At 43.2% G+C, this 14,950-nt stretch overlaps 1 long non-coding RNA gene across 2 annotated transcripts in view; it reads right to left on the reverse strand.

Annotated features, from left to right (window-relative positions):
• LOC116092564 overlaps positions 1 to 14,726 on the reverse strand; it is an 18,083-nt gene extending 3,357 nt beyond the window's left edge. Inside the window, exons 1-2 of one of the 2 annotated variants that reach the window (XR_004119331.1) lie at positions 14,338 to 14,726; positions 8,297 to 8,393 (exon numbers count right to left, since the gene is read on the reverse strand). This is a non-coding gene — a long non-coding RNA (uncharacterized LOC116092564). The remainder of the gene's footprint in view (positions 1 to 8,296; positions 8,394 to 14,337) is intronic. The other variant, XR_004119332.1, reaches the window with a different exon arrangement.
• Between the last annotated feature and the right edge of the window lie 224 nt (positions 14,727 to 14,950).

Consider the following 14,950-nt stretch of genomic DNA (forward strand, 5'->3'; position numbering starts at 1 on the left):
AGGGGGAGGAAGGATGGAGGGGGAGGAGGAGGGGGAGGAGGGAAGGATTAGAGAAATTGCTCCCTGGTTTGAAGTTCTACTTATTTTTCAAATTGGCAGCTTATAAATACTTTACCAGTACTAGGAAATATCTATCAAAGGGGCCAAACCCTCATAAAACAACTTTCCCAATTTGAAATCATAAATGGAATGAAGCTAGATATTATCTAGACTATATACATATATGTATATATAGAGAGAAATTTTTATATATGTATATATAGAGAGAAGATTTTATATTACAACCTATCAGCATATATATATATATATATGTATATATATATACACACACACACATATATATATTTTTATATATATATATATATACATCAGAAAAATCTTCCTGCTAAATAACCTATGGAGAAATCAATTGTCAAGTGACATGGCTATAAAAGGATATACATACATATATATGTGTATATATGTATATATGTGTATATACATATGGATATGGATATGGATAGAGAAAGAATGCAGCAATGAATTCTGCAGTTTGTCAACTCAGACAAAAAGGGTCAATTCCTCAAAAAAACACAAAGTTAAAAACTACACTGTAAATCGGACCAGCTGAATGCATCAAACTGCTAAGGAACTGACTCTTTTAAAGATACATTTCTGTGTTCCTTCATGTATGTATGTATGTGTACCACAGGAGTGCCGCTGAGTATGACGCATATATGTATGTGGATTACATGAGTGCAGTACCTGTAAAGACCAGATGAGGGAGGGCGCTAGATCCTTGAGGACTGTACAGGTGGCTTGTGCTGCAGTGTGTGCAGGGATCTGAGCCTGGGGCCTCCGCAAGACCAATGTGTGTCCTTGCCTGCTGCACCATCTGTCTAGTCCCCTAAATTAACTGTTTAAAGACATTGAGACCCAGCTAAATTTACTCTATCAAACATTCACAGATGAATTAACAGCAATTCCCCATAACCGCTTCCAAAATACAGAAGACACAGATTTACCCCCAATACATTTGCTGAAGCTCCAATTACACTAATACTAAAACCAGTCAATGTCAGAACAAGAATGAAAGCTGTGGATGCATATCCTTCATAAGCAGAAATGCAAAATTCCCTAAAAATATTTACAGGTAGACTTTGCCACTATATAAGCATAATTACATGCCATGACCAAGTAAGTCTTCTTTCAAGGCTGGGAAGTTATCTCAGTGTTCAGACATCAATCAATGTAATCCACTCTATTGGCAAACACAAGAAGACAAACACAGTGATCAAACTAATTGATGTGAAAATTGCTTTTGGCAAAAATTTAAGAACTGTTCATAATTTTTTAAACAGCCCACAAGATAAAAATAACAGATATTTCCTCCACTGGGTAAAAATTATCTTCACAAAACTTTCAGGTAAGTGAACACCAGCAGTGAAGGAATGTGTGTTTGGTCCTCTAAGGCTGGAAACAAGACAATGGTGTCTGTGTCTGGTGGAGTGGTGGAGCCCCCATAATCATCTCAAGAGAGATGAGAAGAGGTAACGGAAATGTGTGTGTGTGCATGTGCGTACGCACGCGTGTGTGTGCGTGCGTGTGTGTGTGTGCGTGTGTGCGTGTGTGTGTGTGTGTGTGCGTGTGTGTGATAGAGAATTGTGTGTGTGGGAGTGAGTGTGTGTGTATGTGTGAGAGAGAGGTGGAGAGTGTATGTCTTTGTGGGAGAGAGTGTATGTGTGAGAGAGACGGAGAGAGGGAGAGGAAGAGAGTAGAGTATGTGTGTCTGAGTGTGTATATGTTTGTGTGTGTATGTGTGTGTGAGTGTGTATGAGAGAGTGTATGTGTGGAAGAGAGAGAGAGGAAGAGAGTGTGTGTGACAGAGAGAGTGTGTATGTGTAGGAGAGAGAGTGTGAGGGAGAGATGGAGGGGGAGAGAGAATATGCATGTTTGTGTGTGTGCAAGAGTCTGTGTAAGTTAGTGTGTGTGAATGAGTGTGTGAGAATGTATGTGAGTGAGAGTGTGTGTGTATGAGAGAGAGAGAGAGAGAGAGAGAGAGAGAGAGAGAGAGAGAGAGAGAGAAGAGAGTGTGTGTGCATGTGTAGGAGAGAGAGTGTGAGGGAGAGACAGAGAGGGAGAGAGAATATGCATGTCTGTGTGTGTTCAAGAGTGTGAGTAAGATAAAGAGTGTGAGTGAATGAGTGCATGAGAGTGTGTATGTGAGTGAGTGAGTGTGTGTGTGTGTGAGAGAGAGAGAGAGAGAAGAGAGTGTGTGTGAGATAGAGAGAGACAGAGAGAAATTGTAAATGGGTCAAGTTTCAGCAGATTAGGAAGGAAGAGAAGGGAGGGAGGAAAGAAGAGTGGGAAAGAGAAATGGGAGAGAAGGAAGAAAGATAACAAGGGAATAAGGATGGAGGAGTGAGAAAGGAGGGAAGGAGAAAATGTCCTAGAACACTCACGTTTAGTGAAGCAGTGGGGCCTAAGATAAACAGAGCTTGAGCTGCCACTTTCCACTAGTTACTGTCACATCTATGTGGACAGTAGAAGTCCGATGTCATTTAGAAAATAAGTGCCTGAGTGTAAATATAACAAAGCATGCGCAGCTCGATGCAGAATAGATTAAGATGAAGAGAGGCTGTGTAATGTGCTAGAAGAATCGACACAGAAACGACCTTGTTGTTCTGCAGTGTGATCCACGGGTTCTGTGTCTTTCCTACTCAAACGTAAAAATGTGGAGAAAGAAACAATGTTATTCTGAATTATCTGTGAGAAACCAAAGAAATCGGAATGCTAAAAGAATCCTAAAAGCAGAGTAATTCCTAATAATGGATATAACTAGAGAAGTTGGCTGTATGGATTGGAAGAGGGACAGACACATAGATTCATGGAACTAGAGTGCAGAGATAGAGTCCCATGGATATGGCCATGTGATCTGGGTGGAGAGAATGAAGTCAACTAAGTGGAAGAAGGGCAGTACGGTTGTCCATAAATAGCACACAGGTAACTAAGTGTCAAGTGGTAATAAATGAGTAAAAGAATAGTGAAATAAATTCTTAAGTGAACTTAAGTCAATGTTAAATATTGTAAATGAATTATTCTTAATGCAAATGTAAACAGCGAATTAATCCCATGGCTGTATTTATTTACCTTATGCTAATCCCCAATAACTTCACAGAGAAACCAAGATATATTTAAATCTGCACTTCAACAGCTGAGCAGTTAAATGATGTTCCTTAAACTACGATGCTAATCTGGCTTCCTCCCAGCCCCAGCCCATAACACGTCCATATTATTACTCATCTGGCTCTTTGGACCCTTCTTCCTGGCTCCAATTTCCCTATCCTCAGGGCTCCTCTGAATCCCCTTGTCTCCTCTCCTTCCTCTGGCTAGCGACATCCCACCCTATTGTCTGATTCTGCCCAGCCATTGGGTGATCAGCATTTATTGATAAGGCAGAGAATAAATGGTAAGAAGTGTTTAAACAAATGTGCAACAGGAGATTCTTGATATAAGCATAATCCCATGGCTGGATTGAGATAAGATATGAGGGCAGAGAAATCAGCATTTGAATAACCCAAGGGTAAACTTTACACACTGTGTAAAATGTGCCTACAAAATATCTCATACAAAATTATCTTGAAGCACAGTTTAAATTTTAGTTTTATTTCTAATTTTGTGTGTGTGCTCATCTGAGCCTCACGGTGTATGTTGTGGCCTGAACTTAGGCCCTACAAGGTCTTCACCACTGAGCTGTCTTAAAATCTCAAAGTACAGCAAAAAATAAACCTCTATCTAAGATAGAGAGAAGAATGAGGTTTATAGTTATCCATAAAAGGAAAATAAATGAATTGGGCATCATCAAAGTAGTTTATTTTCTTTTAATCTCTGTTAAAAGGAAGAAAAGACAAATTCCATACTGGCAGAAAGCATTTCCAACCCATTTATCTGGCAAAGCAAAAACAATAAAGGCTCACAACTTAATATTTTAAAATGACATTTAGAGAAGTTCCTTGAGAAGTCCATATACACAGTGCGTTTTGATCCTATGAGTCCATCACTCCTCCCCTTCTCCCTCCTCCTCTCCCTCCTCCCCCTCCTCCTCCCCTCCTCTTCTCCTCTTCCTCCTCCTCCTCTCCCTCCTCCCCCCTCCTTCCTTCTCCTCCCTCCTCCTCCTCCTCCCCCTCCTCCTCCTTTTCCTTCTCCTCAGATCCTGTTAGGGACTGGTACTAATGCTCTGTCTTCATGTCTCCCAAAAGCTATGCTTCCAGACATGGAGGGTCCCTGGCCCCAGCTGGCCTTTATTGGTAATAAAGAATTGCCTTACAGCCAATGGTTGGTCAGGAAGATGAAGGCGGGACTTTTAGATTGTATGGGCAAGAGACCAAGGAGAAAGAAGAGCAGAGAGAATCACCATGACAGAGGAGCAGAGAGATCAGAATTAAAGGCCCATCGACATGTAAGAATCTGGGGGAGCAGTCCCAGGGGCCACGCCTCTGCTTGGGTCTGGGGTGCCAAAGATAAAAGAAAGATTTAGAAAATGTTCACTCAGGAATACCAGAAGGGAGTGTGTGCTAGCTGTGGTGAGGTTTAGAAGTGCCCAGGCACTGAGGTAGTAAGGCATATGAAAAATTAAGCTGATGTGTGTATGTCTTTCATTCGTGAATCCAGAGCGCCTTAACTATTAACAGCTGCATCATCCACCTTCCATCTCCCACCTACCCTCCCAGCTTTTTTCATTCCATTTCACTTGATTGTAAATAACCTACCTTGTCCAGTTTATGTTGCCCCTATACTTCTGAAGCTTGCTTAACCTAACAGGTTATACTCTTCAAAACTTTCCTCCCCAGGAGCTGGCAGGTGCCAGGAGCTCCTTAGCTGGGGGAATGGTGTCATAATAACTTATTTTTTTTATAAAAATTCTTTTAGAAAATGACCTAAATATATGGAAAGATACTTCAGCCATAGGATGTGCAAATGGTAAACAAAAATATTCAGTATCACCATTAACAAGAAAAAAACTAAAAGCAGAATGCATTATCACCATATATGTATATATTAGACACATATAATGTCCTAAAATAAAATGTATGACAAAACTAAATGCAGCAGCACAGAGAAGCTTGTGGGAAGCCAGGGGATGCTTCTTCAATAACTAACACATACCTGCCTGTGCAGCAGCAGACAGTTTTTCTAAGCATTTATAGAGATGAGTCAGTTTCTCTCTGCACAAAACCCTGAGCAAAAATGTTTGCAGAAGTTTTATTCACAATAGCCCTGTTAGTGGAAATTGGTGAGGCATCCTTAAACAGGTATAACTTTAATTTTTTATAAAACTTATTTTTAATGATGGTTCTTAAACATTTTAACCTCCCTTCTAGCCCATCACCTACCAGGTAGTAGAAATGGAAGGATATGGGCAAAGTGGACCTGTTTAGAAATGTTTGTTTGTTTGTTTTGAGCAACTCCCATCTATGTTGTCTGGAAATTGACTCTTCAGTTCACAGATCAACAGTGGCAGCTAGATCCACTCCCAAACACTACACAGACGCACCAGCAGTCCAGTTCAGTAGTGTCAAGATAGCAAACACAGTAGCAGTGGCCCAACGTAGCAGAAACAGCCAGGCCTCAGCCTTGGCGCAAGTCAGCAGGAGGGGCCAGGAGGGACGCCAAGAGTTCTCAGCTGTACCTCTCTCAGTGAAGTGAAGATCAGCGAAGGTGCGAGACCAACAAGCATTGCTCTATAAGCAAGCCACGCTCAGCCTCCACCATTGTTCACTGAGTTCTATTTATACTCCCTCTAAACATCACATGTCCTCTACAAATCTTGCCTCAGTGAGTGAGTCTGTCTCAGCTGACACCAGTCTGCCAATCAGCCCGAGTCCTCAGAAGCCACCAGAAACCGTGAATACACCACCAGAACGTTTTTTAGTGTGTTTCTCTCTATGGAGCCCCAACAAAGAGCTCAACTATGCAGTGTAAGGCAGACCAATACATGCCTGTCATTAGCAAAGAACCCTTCATCACACGTCCTTTCACGTGTTTGCTTTAACAGAACATCCTTTTACTTGTATCTGCTTCAGCAAAATGTTCCTTCATGTATTTCCCCCCCCCCCTCAAAACACCATCCAACACAACTAACTTTCCAACGAACCCTTAATTTTCTACTTCAAACAGGTATCTATGGTACCTTGATAGCACACCGCTCACAGATGAGAATAAATGAGCCACTGATTGTGCAGCACTTGGCTCAGGCTCCAGAAAAGCAGGCTGAGAGAAGAAATCTATTCTGCATGGCTGCATCCCACAGGACTACCCCCAAGTTAATGGTCTAGAAATGGCAAGGTTGCAGAGATAAGTCATTGGTTAGCTATTGCCAGGAGTGCTGGGGCTGTAGGAAGCAAGTGGCTGAGTCTGCAAAAGGTCAGTGGGAGGGTCCTTGTGAAGGCAGGATGTAAGTCTGTCCCCGTCTATATTACAGGTGTGATGCTCACTATAGTTCTGCAAGTTGTAGTCGTAGTGGACACAGAAGTGCAGGAGGCTATTTTATACTATTTTCTATAACTATATGAAACCTTCAATTATAAAAATTCAATTAATGATCATACTAGCTTGTATCTTAGCCCATTATTTATGTAATTTAACTCCCATCAACTACCACTTTTTAGCATTGTTGACTATATAGTACTGCAAGGTCCAGGTGGTATGTGTGTACAGATCTATCTGCTATGTAATTATTTGTCTTCAGAATAGAAAGCACTCAATAATGAAGGCTGAGGAAATGCTGGTCCCTGGTATAAACTCAATAATGAAGGCTGAGGAAATGCTGGTCCCTGGTATAAACTCAGTCACCACTTTCACAGGCAGAGGGACAGCTGTCGGCCTGGATCTCAAGATGGATAAGCACCTTGGAATCACTTTATCATCGAAATGGAAGATGCTTTTCCTTTCTGATAATTTTCTACAATACATATTGTGGTGGCTTAAGTAAAGATGACCCACACAGGTTCACATGTGTGGATACTTGATCCCCTGGGAACACTGCCATTTAGAGAGGTCACTAGAGGATGGCACTGAGCGATGATAGCTTTTCACAAGCCACCTGTGAAAGGCTACAGGAATGCAAGTCATTTTTTAGAGCTAGTCCACTGTTCTGCATGGCTTCACTGGGTAAACTCTGGACTTCAGGGTCTTCAGAGATTTCATCTCAGGAATGCTACATACTGCTGATATGCCTTTTCCTGTCACTATTACATAGCCTGATGTCACCTGGATGTTAGCCCACCCTAATGGGTATATCTTGTGCAGATTAACATAAAGATGCACTGTTATGTAGTAATGCTATATAGAAAAATTGACAAGTTGATAACTTTTGATAATGATTTTAAAGAATTTCTAAATTTATACAAGTAATTTCCAGCTCTCTAAAAGCTGCAAATAGAGCTCAGTAAATGTTCATGTGACATGGGCTAATTGCACTAGGATAGAAAGCAGGCTTAGAACAAATTTACAATTGGGGGAAACATTCCTTTTAGGTTAGGTGTGAGACCATGGATTGCCTGGTAACTGAAGTTCGTACACTGGAAATGGGCAATTTATTGTAAGTACAAGGACAGAAAGTAAAATATTGACTGGTTTATCTACACAAATATAATAAGATGCTAGGCAGATGATTTGTCTACTGACAAAACTACGATGCCTTGTGACATAAAACTACTGCTTTAAACTTATAATGAGCTTAGTAACAGATAATGTGTGTTTAGTCAGATACTCGTCTTAATAAAAAGACATGTAAAACAGTTCTGCTGTTATTACTTTAGTCTTATCGACCGTTGACCTGAATTATAATCTTAAACTTCCTATGAACTTATGAAAACCATGTGATCAAGTTTCCTGAGGAAATATGCATACTAAGAAAAACAATAAAGAGGTAATTTAGTCCTTCTCTGCTTAGTGTATGTGTGCCTCTGTATGAATGCCTTTCTTTCCTTCTTTCTCTTTTCTTTTCCTCTCCTTTCTTTTCTTTTCTTTTCCTTTCTTGTTTCTCTGACTCACAAGGAATTAAGAAATGTCAAGCCTCTCACCTGGCCAATGAGAAGTCTGAGTCAGAGAAAAGAAGCAAAATAATTAAGTCTTTTATCCTCTGCCACCACCAGTGGGAGTTTATTACCAGAAACCAGCATCATTTAGCCACAGAACAGCAAGAAACCAGCACTTATTAGCACAAAATAATAGCGAATTACAAGGCCAGAGATCGTCAGTCTTCAACCTTTGTCCGACTGTGTCACCTCACCTGAACCTAAAGAGTAGGGCTCACCTCTAGCAACGGCCTATCTTTATTTCCAGCTTGTTGTCTGCTGTCTCTGCTCCAAGTTTATAGTGCGATCTCTCAGCTTTCTGCTGCAATGCCGCACCTGAAATTAAGGACTCTCCTTCTGTCACTGTAAGTCCAAATAAACTCTTCCTTCTATAGATTGCCCTGTTCATGGTGTTTTATCACAGCTTCAAAAAGGTAACTCATACATAAATACATATATACATATCTATATATGCATACATACATATATACACATATAGAAAGATATAGGGAGGAGATAATAGATGATAAATAACTGGATAGTTGATTGATAATAAAAAATAGATGACAAATATATACACCCATATGTACTTACTTGCATACATATTTATATTACATATAAATGTAACTATAATTACATATGTCATGTGTGCATAAATATGAGTGCTTAAAATTTCCAGTTGAGTTATTCAAGATGTGTAGGTGTTGGGTAATGTGTTGAAATAGTCTTACAGCAGTGTTATACTTTGAATGAGTAGAGTCCCCCATGGAGTCATGATCAGAATATTTTATCTCCAGAAGATGGAACTAATCTGAGATTGCTTTATATCGCTGTAATAAATCCCCATGATCAGAAGCACCTTGAAGAGAAAAGGATTTATTTGGTTCATGGATTGTAGTCTACCAAGAAGGGAAGTCGGGGTAGGAAATCAAGGCAGGAAGCTAGAAGCAGGAACGGAAGCAGAGACCATGGTTCACTGGCTTGTGCTCCAGGCTCACAGTCAGCCGCCTTCCTTACACCTCTCAGGTGCCCACAGTGGCTATGTCTTCTCACATCAATCATCAACCGTAAAATCTCCCACAGTTGTGTCTCACTGCTACTCCATCTGATGGGGGCATTTTCAGTTGAGAGTCCTCTTTCCAGAATATTTTAGTTTGTGTCAACTTGAGATAAAAAACTAATTATCATAGTACTATTTGTGGAGTCTGAGCCTTTTTCCGAAGGAAGTGAGTCACTCAGGGCCAGTTCTTGGGGGCTTATGTTACCCCTGAGTCCTCCCTCCTCACTGCTGAATCCTCCCCTGAGTCCTCCCTCCTCACTGCCAAGTCCTCCCCTGAATCCTCCCTCCTCACTGACAAGTCCTCCCCTGAGTCTTCCCCCCTCACTGCCGAGTCCTTCCCTGAGTCTTCCCTCCTCATTGCTAAGTCCTCCCTCCCATCTGCTGAGTCCTCCCCTGAGTCCTCCCTCCTCATTGCTGAGTCTCCCCTCCTCACTGTCGAGTCCTCCCCTGAGTCTTCCCCTCCACTGCCGAGTCCTTCCCTGAGTCTTCCCTCCTCATTGCTAAGTCCTCCCTCCTCACTGCTGAGTCCTCCCCTGAGTCCTCCCTCCTCATTGCTGAGTCCTCCCTCCTCACTGCCAAGTCCTCCCCTGAATCCTCCCTCCTCACTGACAAGTCCTCCCCTGAGTCTTCCCCCCTCACTGCCGAGTCCTTCCCTGAGTCTTCCCTCCTCATTGCTAAGTCCTCCCTCCCATCTGCTGAGTCCTCCCCTGAGTCCTCCCTCCTCATTGCTGAGTCCTCCCTCCTCACTGTCGAGTCCTCCCCTGAGTCTTCCCCCCCACTGCCGAGTCCTTCCCTGAGTCCTCCCTCCTCATTGCTGAGTCCTTCCTCCTCATTGCTGAGTCCTCCCTCCTCACTGCCGAGTCCTCCCCTGAGTCCTCCCCTCAGTCTTCCCTGAATACCTCTGCCCCCATCATGCTCTTCCTTGGATCAGAACTGAGTCTTCAGAGGCTATGAGCCACATTATATCTTTTCAATTTAAGTTACTTTGCTCAAATACTTTCTTTGGTCCCAGGGACACAAAATATAAACAGAGAGAGATCTGAGACCACAGAGACTGTTTCATAATTGATTAAGCACTCTGTCACGTCATTCCTTATATGAAAAATAAGAATAAGATTTACCTCAAAAGGTCAATGAGAAAAAGAATGAGTTCATATCTATAAAACACACAGAATGCTCTGCTCTGGACTGCATATTTTAAAATAAGTTAGCACTTTGGCCTTGGTCAGCTTGCTTCTTGTCCTTACTTAAACAGACAGTAGGAACACATGTGGTCTATGGTTTAAAGAGCTACATCAAAGCACAGATGTCCATGCCAAACTGCTAATGACCACAGGGAGTTCCAATGATTTCTTTGTTTGTGTTTGTTTGTTTGTTTGGTTGTTATTGTTGTTTTGGGGGGGGGGTGTTGAGACAGGGTTTCTCTGTGTAGCCTTGGCTGTCCTGGAACTCACTCTGTAGTCCAGGCTGGTCTCAAACTCATAGATCTGCCTGCCTCTGTCTCCCAAATGCTGGGATTAAAGGCGTGTGCCACCACTGCTCAGCCGAGTTCCAACACTTTTTTTTATAAGAAAAAAAATGGAGTTAAAATAATACCTCCTTTGTAACATGTGACAGGAATCCTTCAGTATGTTAGAATGCCCTTCATTCAGTTGCTTAGCAATCGTGGATTTTGTCTCTACTCCTGGTCCAGCATTTCAAGATGAAACTCCACAGGCAGAATTTGCTGTAATTATTTTTAGGAGTCAGGAGCATCAACAGTTGGATTTGGCCAAACCTCTGGGCATGGTCTATTTGATAAAGATCCCAATTTTGTATCATTTTTAGATCAATAAATGCCCTGGAGTAGATCAATAATAATATAGACCAAATTGTAGATATTAAAAAAAAAACAATCATATACGATAATGGCACAGAGCTATAGAAACCACATTTGTTCTTACTCAACAGCACAGTTGATAGCTGGGAAATTTGGATCCCCAGACTTTCAAGGACAGCACGCTGCATGTTAAAGAATAACAGGGCCAATAATCCTACCTTCCTAACTTTCCAAAAACTATTAGAATATGAGTAGGTGACCCCAAAAAAGTATTCTTGGTTCTCTGTGCCTTGAACACGTTGGGGCTAAAGGAGGGTGGGGCATGCCCTGGCACTGGAGTTAAGTGTATATGTATATGTGTGAGCCACCCTTGTTGGTTTTGGGAATTGAACCTGGGTCCTCTGCAATACCAGCAAGTGCTTTTAACCCCTGAACCACCACTCCAGCCCCTGAAACCTTTCTGAAATTGCATTTACTTGTGTTCATTTGTAGTATACTCTATGAGTGTGTGTCCCTGTTTCTTTGTCTCTGTCTCTCTGTCACTGTCTCTGTCTCTCTCTGAGTGTGTATGTATACATGTTTAACAATAGTAGCTAAAGAAGGGGTCATGTGTTTGAGAAGGACTGAGGGGCTTGGAAAGAAAGCTGGTAGATGAAGAGGTAGGAGTGGAAATTATGTGAGTACTCTTGTATGTAATTATTTTAAAAATGAAAAAGTAAAAGTCAAATGAAAAGCTAGAGATGTGACAAAAGGCAGTGCGGGCACAGGGACCCTCTAATTAATTGGGAAGAACACAGGCTCCTTGTCTGGCCTCAGACATAGCACCCTCATTGTTTGAATTCTTGAAATGGGTTACATCACCAGTGTCCTTGGTTTGATATGGGCATTTACTTGTTTGTTTGTTTGTTAAGCTGTATCAGAACTTTGAGATTCAGGTCAGAACTTCCATTCAGTGGCTTTGGGCACTCCTTGATCTGCCCTCTTCCTGTGTAGAAGCCTCTTGCTTCATTTTGCTGGTGCAGCAGAGGATGTCTGAACTCTGTTCACAATTACTTTGCCACCCCCCTTCCCTCAGTTTCTCCCCTTTCCCAGGAGTCTTCTTTACACACACTGATTTCAATTCTTTGCTTCGCATCCTGGCCTCAGGAGCTCGACTTTACCCTCACTGCAAGAACAGTAGCCATATTTCAGTCACTGCAAGAACAGTAGCCATATTTCAGTCACTGCAGGAACAGTAGCCATATTTCAGGGCCAGGGTCACCGGGTCTCCTGCTTCTGTTTGCTACTTCCCTGACTGAACGTGGCCATCTTCACCCTTCTGATGACATCCCAGTCAATGTGTCCGTCAAAGGCATCTTGTCCATCTGCTGGGCAGGAGCTGTTATAGGATGAGACAATGCATTTGATGGCTTTTCAGAGAATCAGCCTCGCCTTTGAAATGCTACTTAAAAGCACTTCCATGTCTGGGTCCACGATTCTTTGCCTCAAAGGAGAATGAAAAGAAATAAAAGGGTGTGTCGAGACATCAAAGAGCCTTACCTCTTTCTTCTGCTGTGTGTCCTTTCCCCCTGTGGGGGAGGGCACTGTCCCCTGGACACAGGTGCAGCCCTGTGCTTTGACTGTCCTGTCTAGGAAGAAGACAGGGAACCCGGCCCTATCTGAGACCTAGGTTGCCAGCCTGAGCTACCTGAGTGAGTCGGAGATATCAGAAAATTCCAAAGCTGGTGTGTACTACCTAGGAGGTCACTTTGCCCCGGCTGGCTAATCTCTCCCTAAGATGTTCCTGTTTTCAGCCATGAAAATCACAGGTCCCAAACAAACCAGGGTAGTTGGTGTCCTAGTCAGGATCACCATGGTTGGGATGGCACACCGTGACCAAAATAATGAGGGGAGGAAAGGGCTTATTTGGCTTAAGCTTTCATATCACTATTCATCTCTGATGAAGTCAGGACAGGAACCCAAAAGGGGCAAAGAGCCTGGAGGCAGGAGCTGTTGCAAAAGCTATGGAGGGGTACTGCTTACCGGCTTGTTCCCCGCGGCTTGCTCAGCCTGCTTTCTTATGAAAGCCGGGACTACCAGCCCAAGGCTGACCCCACCCACAATAGGCAGAGCCCTTCCCCATCAATCACTAATCAAGAAAAGGCCTTACAGGTTTGCCTACAACCAGATCTTATGGAGGCAGTTTCTTAATTGAGGTTTCCTCCCCTCAGATAACTCTAGCCTGTGTCAAATTAACATAAAGCTAGCCAGAACAGTTGGTCATTGTACAAAATCGCTCAGACTTACTTCTGAACAACTACTGTGTACCCAGTGAGTCCCTCGAAGTGACTCTTGGCTAGCCAGCTAGTCCTGACCCTGCAATATCCACACATGCTGTCCCTGTGTCTACATAACCTCGAAAGCTGCCCTCCCCTTATGGATTTCACCCTGGAATGTGACATGGTTGTTCCAAATGTCTGACCCTCATTAATTTGATTTTATTCTCTAACATGACCTTGAACTTCCATAGATGCAACATCAAAATGCTGTTTGCAGCGACAGTGAGAATTAGGTGTGGGTGAATTCTGGAGAAGGCACCGACACACAGAGGATAGAAGTAAGTGTTCCAGGGGAGGATGTGGGGGTGGGACTGGCTTTGGCTCACAGGGTACGGTGTACCTGCAGGTTCACACAAATGCTGTTAAGATGTCAAAAGCAGGCGTTACCTTTTTTTCTTCAATCTGAGCATCAGGCTAATATGGGCATTCAGTCAAATCCCTCCCAGGTGCTGAAACAGTGTGCGGTTTTAGGATTCCAGAAGCAATTACTGCTGAATGCGTTATGTGCCTGGCGCACCTGCCAGGTAGAGTGTGCACAGAGCACCGGAAGAACTGAAAGATAATTTTTCCATCCCAAGATCCTCCGGGAAGTCTTTCGAGGCTATCAAAAGCCAGGTGTGGAGTTGAACGGATTTAAACCTCAGCTAACAGCACACAAGGTTTGGACCTCTGCTCTAGGACCTTCCGGTACAGGCAGGAAACACTTTGTGCCCCAGCATCATCCCTCCAGAACCAGACTCATAGCTGCTGAGAGAAGAGGCAGGGAACTGATGTTTACATCCTGGCTTGGAAAAAGAAGAGAAATATATGTTGTGGAGAGAGAGGGGGTGGGGGGAGAGGGAGAGGAAGAGGGAGAGAGATGAGCAAAAAGATAGAAGAGAGGAGAGAGATTTTAATTTTCAATTTTCAGTCTGGTCACAAATTATAAATATTATGTCTATGCAAAATTCCTAGCATTTCACTGGGTAGTAAATGATAGATCTAAGCAAAGTAGGGACATAGAGCAACACATTCCGTGTCCCTGCCCTGATGAGGCTCAAGTGCCCATGGAGAGAGCCGTAAAAAAACAAAGTCATAACTAACCTGAATACAAAGTCACAGATGTAATGATGCCAGGAAAGGTGGGCAGGCAGGATGCCCACCACCGTCGTCTCCTCACAACACCCCACTCCTAGACCAGGATCCCAGTGACGGTGCTCCCCGGCTCACTTCTCTTGTTTTTCTCTAACGATCTCTTATATAGTCTCCGTCCAAGGCTAAGTCCTGCCAAGCGTGATACAAATACTAAGCGGACGAAGTCACATATCCCCACTATGGAGGTGTGAAAGCTGTGAACCAGAATCTTGTCAGTAAGGTGAGAGCGCTGCACTGAGGAAGCAATAGCGCCTGGTGAGGACCGGGAAGAGGAAGGGGCAACTGTGTTTTGTTGGCTGGGCCCAGCCTGCGCTTGACAAGGCATCCCAGAAGAGAAGGGGTTGAGGGTAAGAACCCACGGTCGTGCGCATGCGTCCAGAAGCCGACTCTGTGCCTCGCGCCTGCAGAGCAAGCTACGAACTGTCAGTTCCTGGCCTCACCATTGACACAACCCATCATGGTCACTAGTCTTGCTGGAAACATTGCAAATAATGAGTACAGTCTCCTATCTGAGTGTTGATCTCCAGCGTGGGATTGGATGTTACTGACAGTTCTTGGAAAA

Source organism: Mastomys coucha, unplaced genomic scaffold, assembly GCF_008632895.1.
Source record: "Mastomys coucha isolate ucsf_1 unplaced genomic scaffold, UCSF_Mcou_1 pScaffold15, whole genome shotgun sequence".
NCBI lineage: Eukaryota > Metazoa > Chordata > Mammalia > Rodentia > Muridae > Mastomys > Mastomys coucha.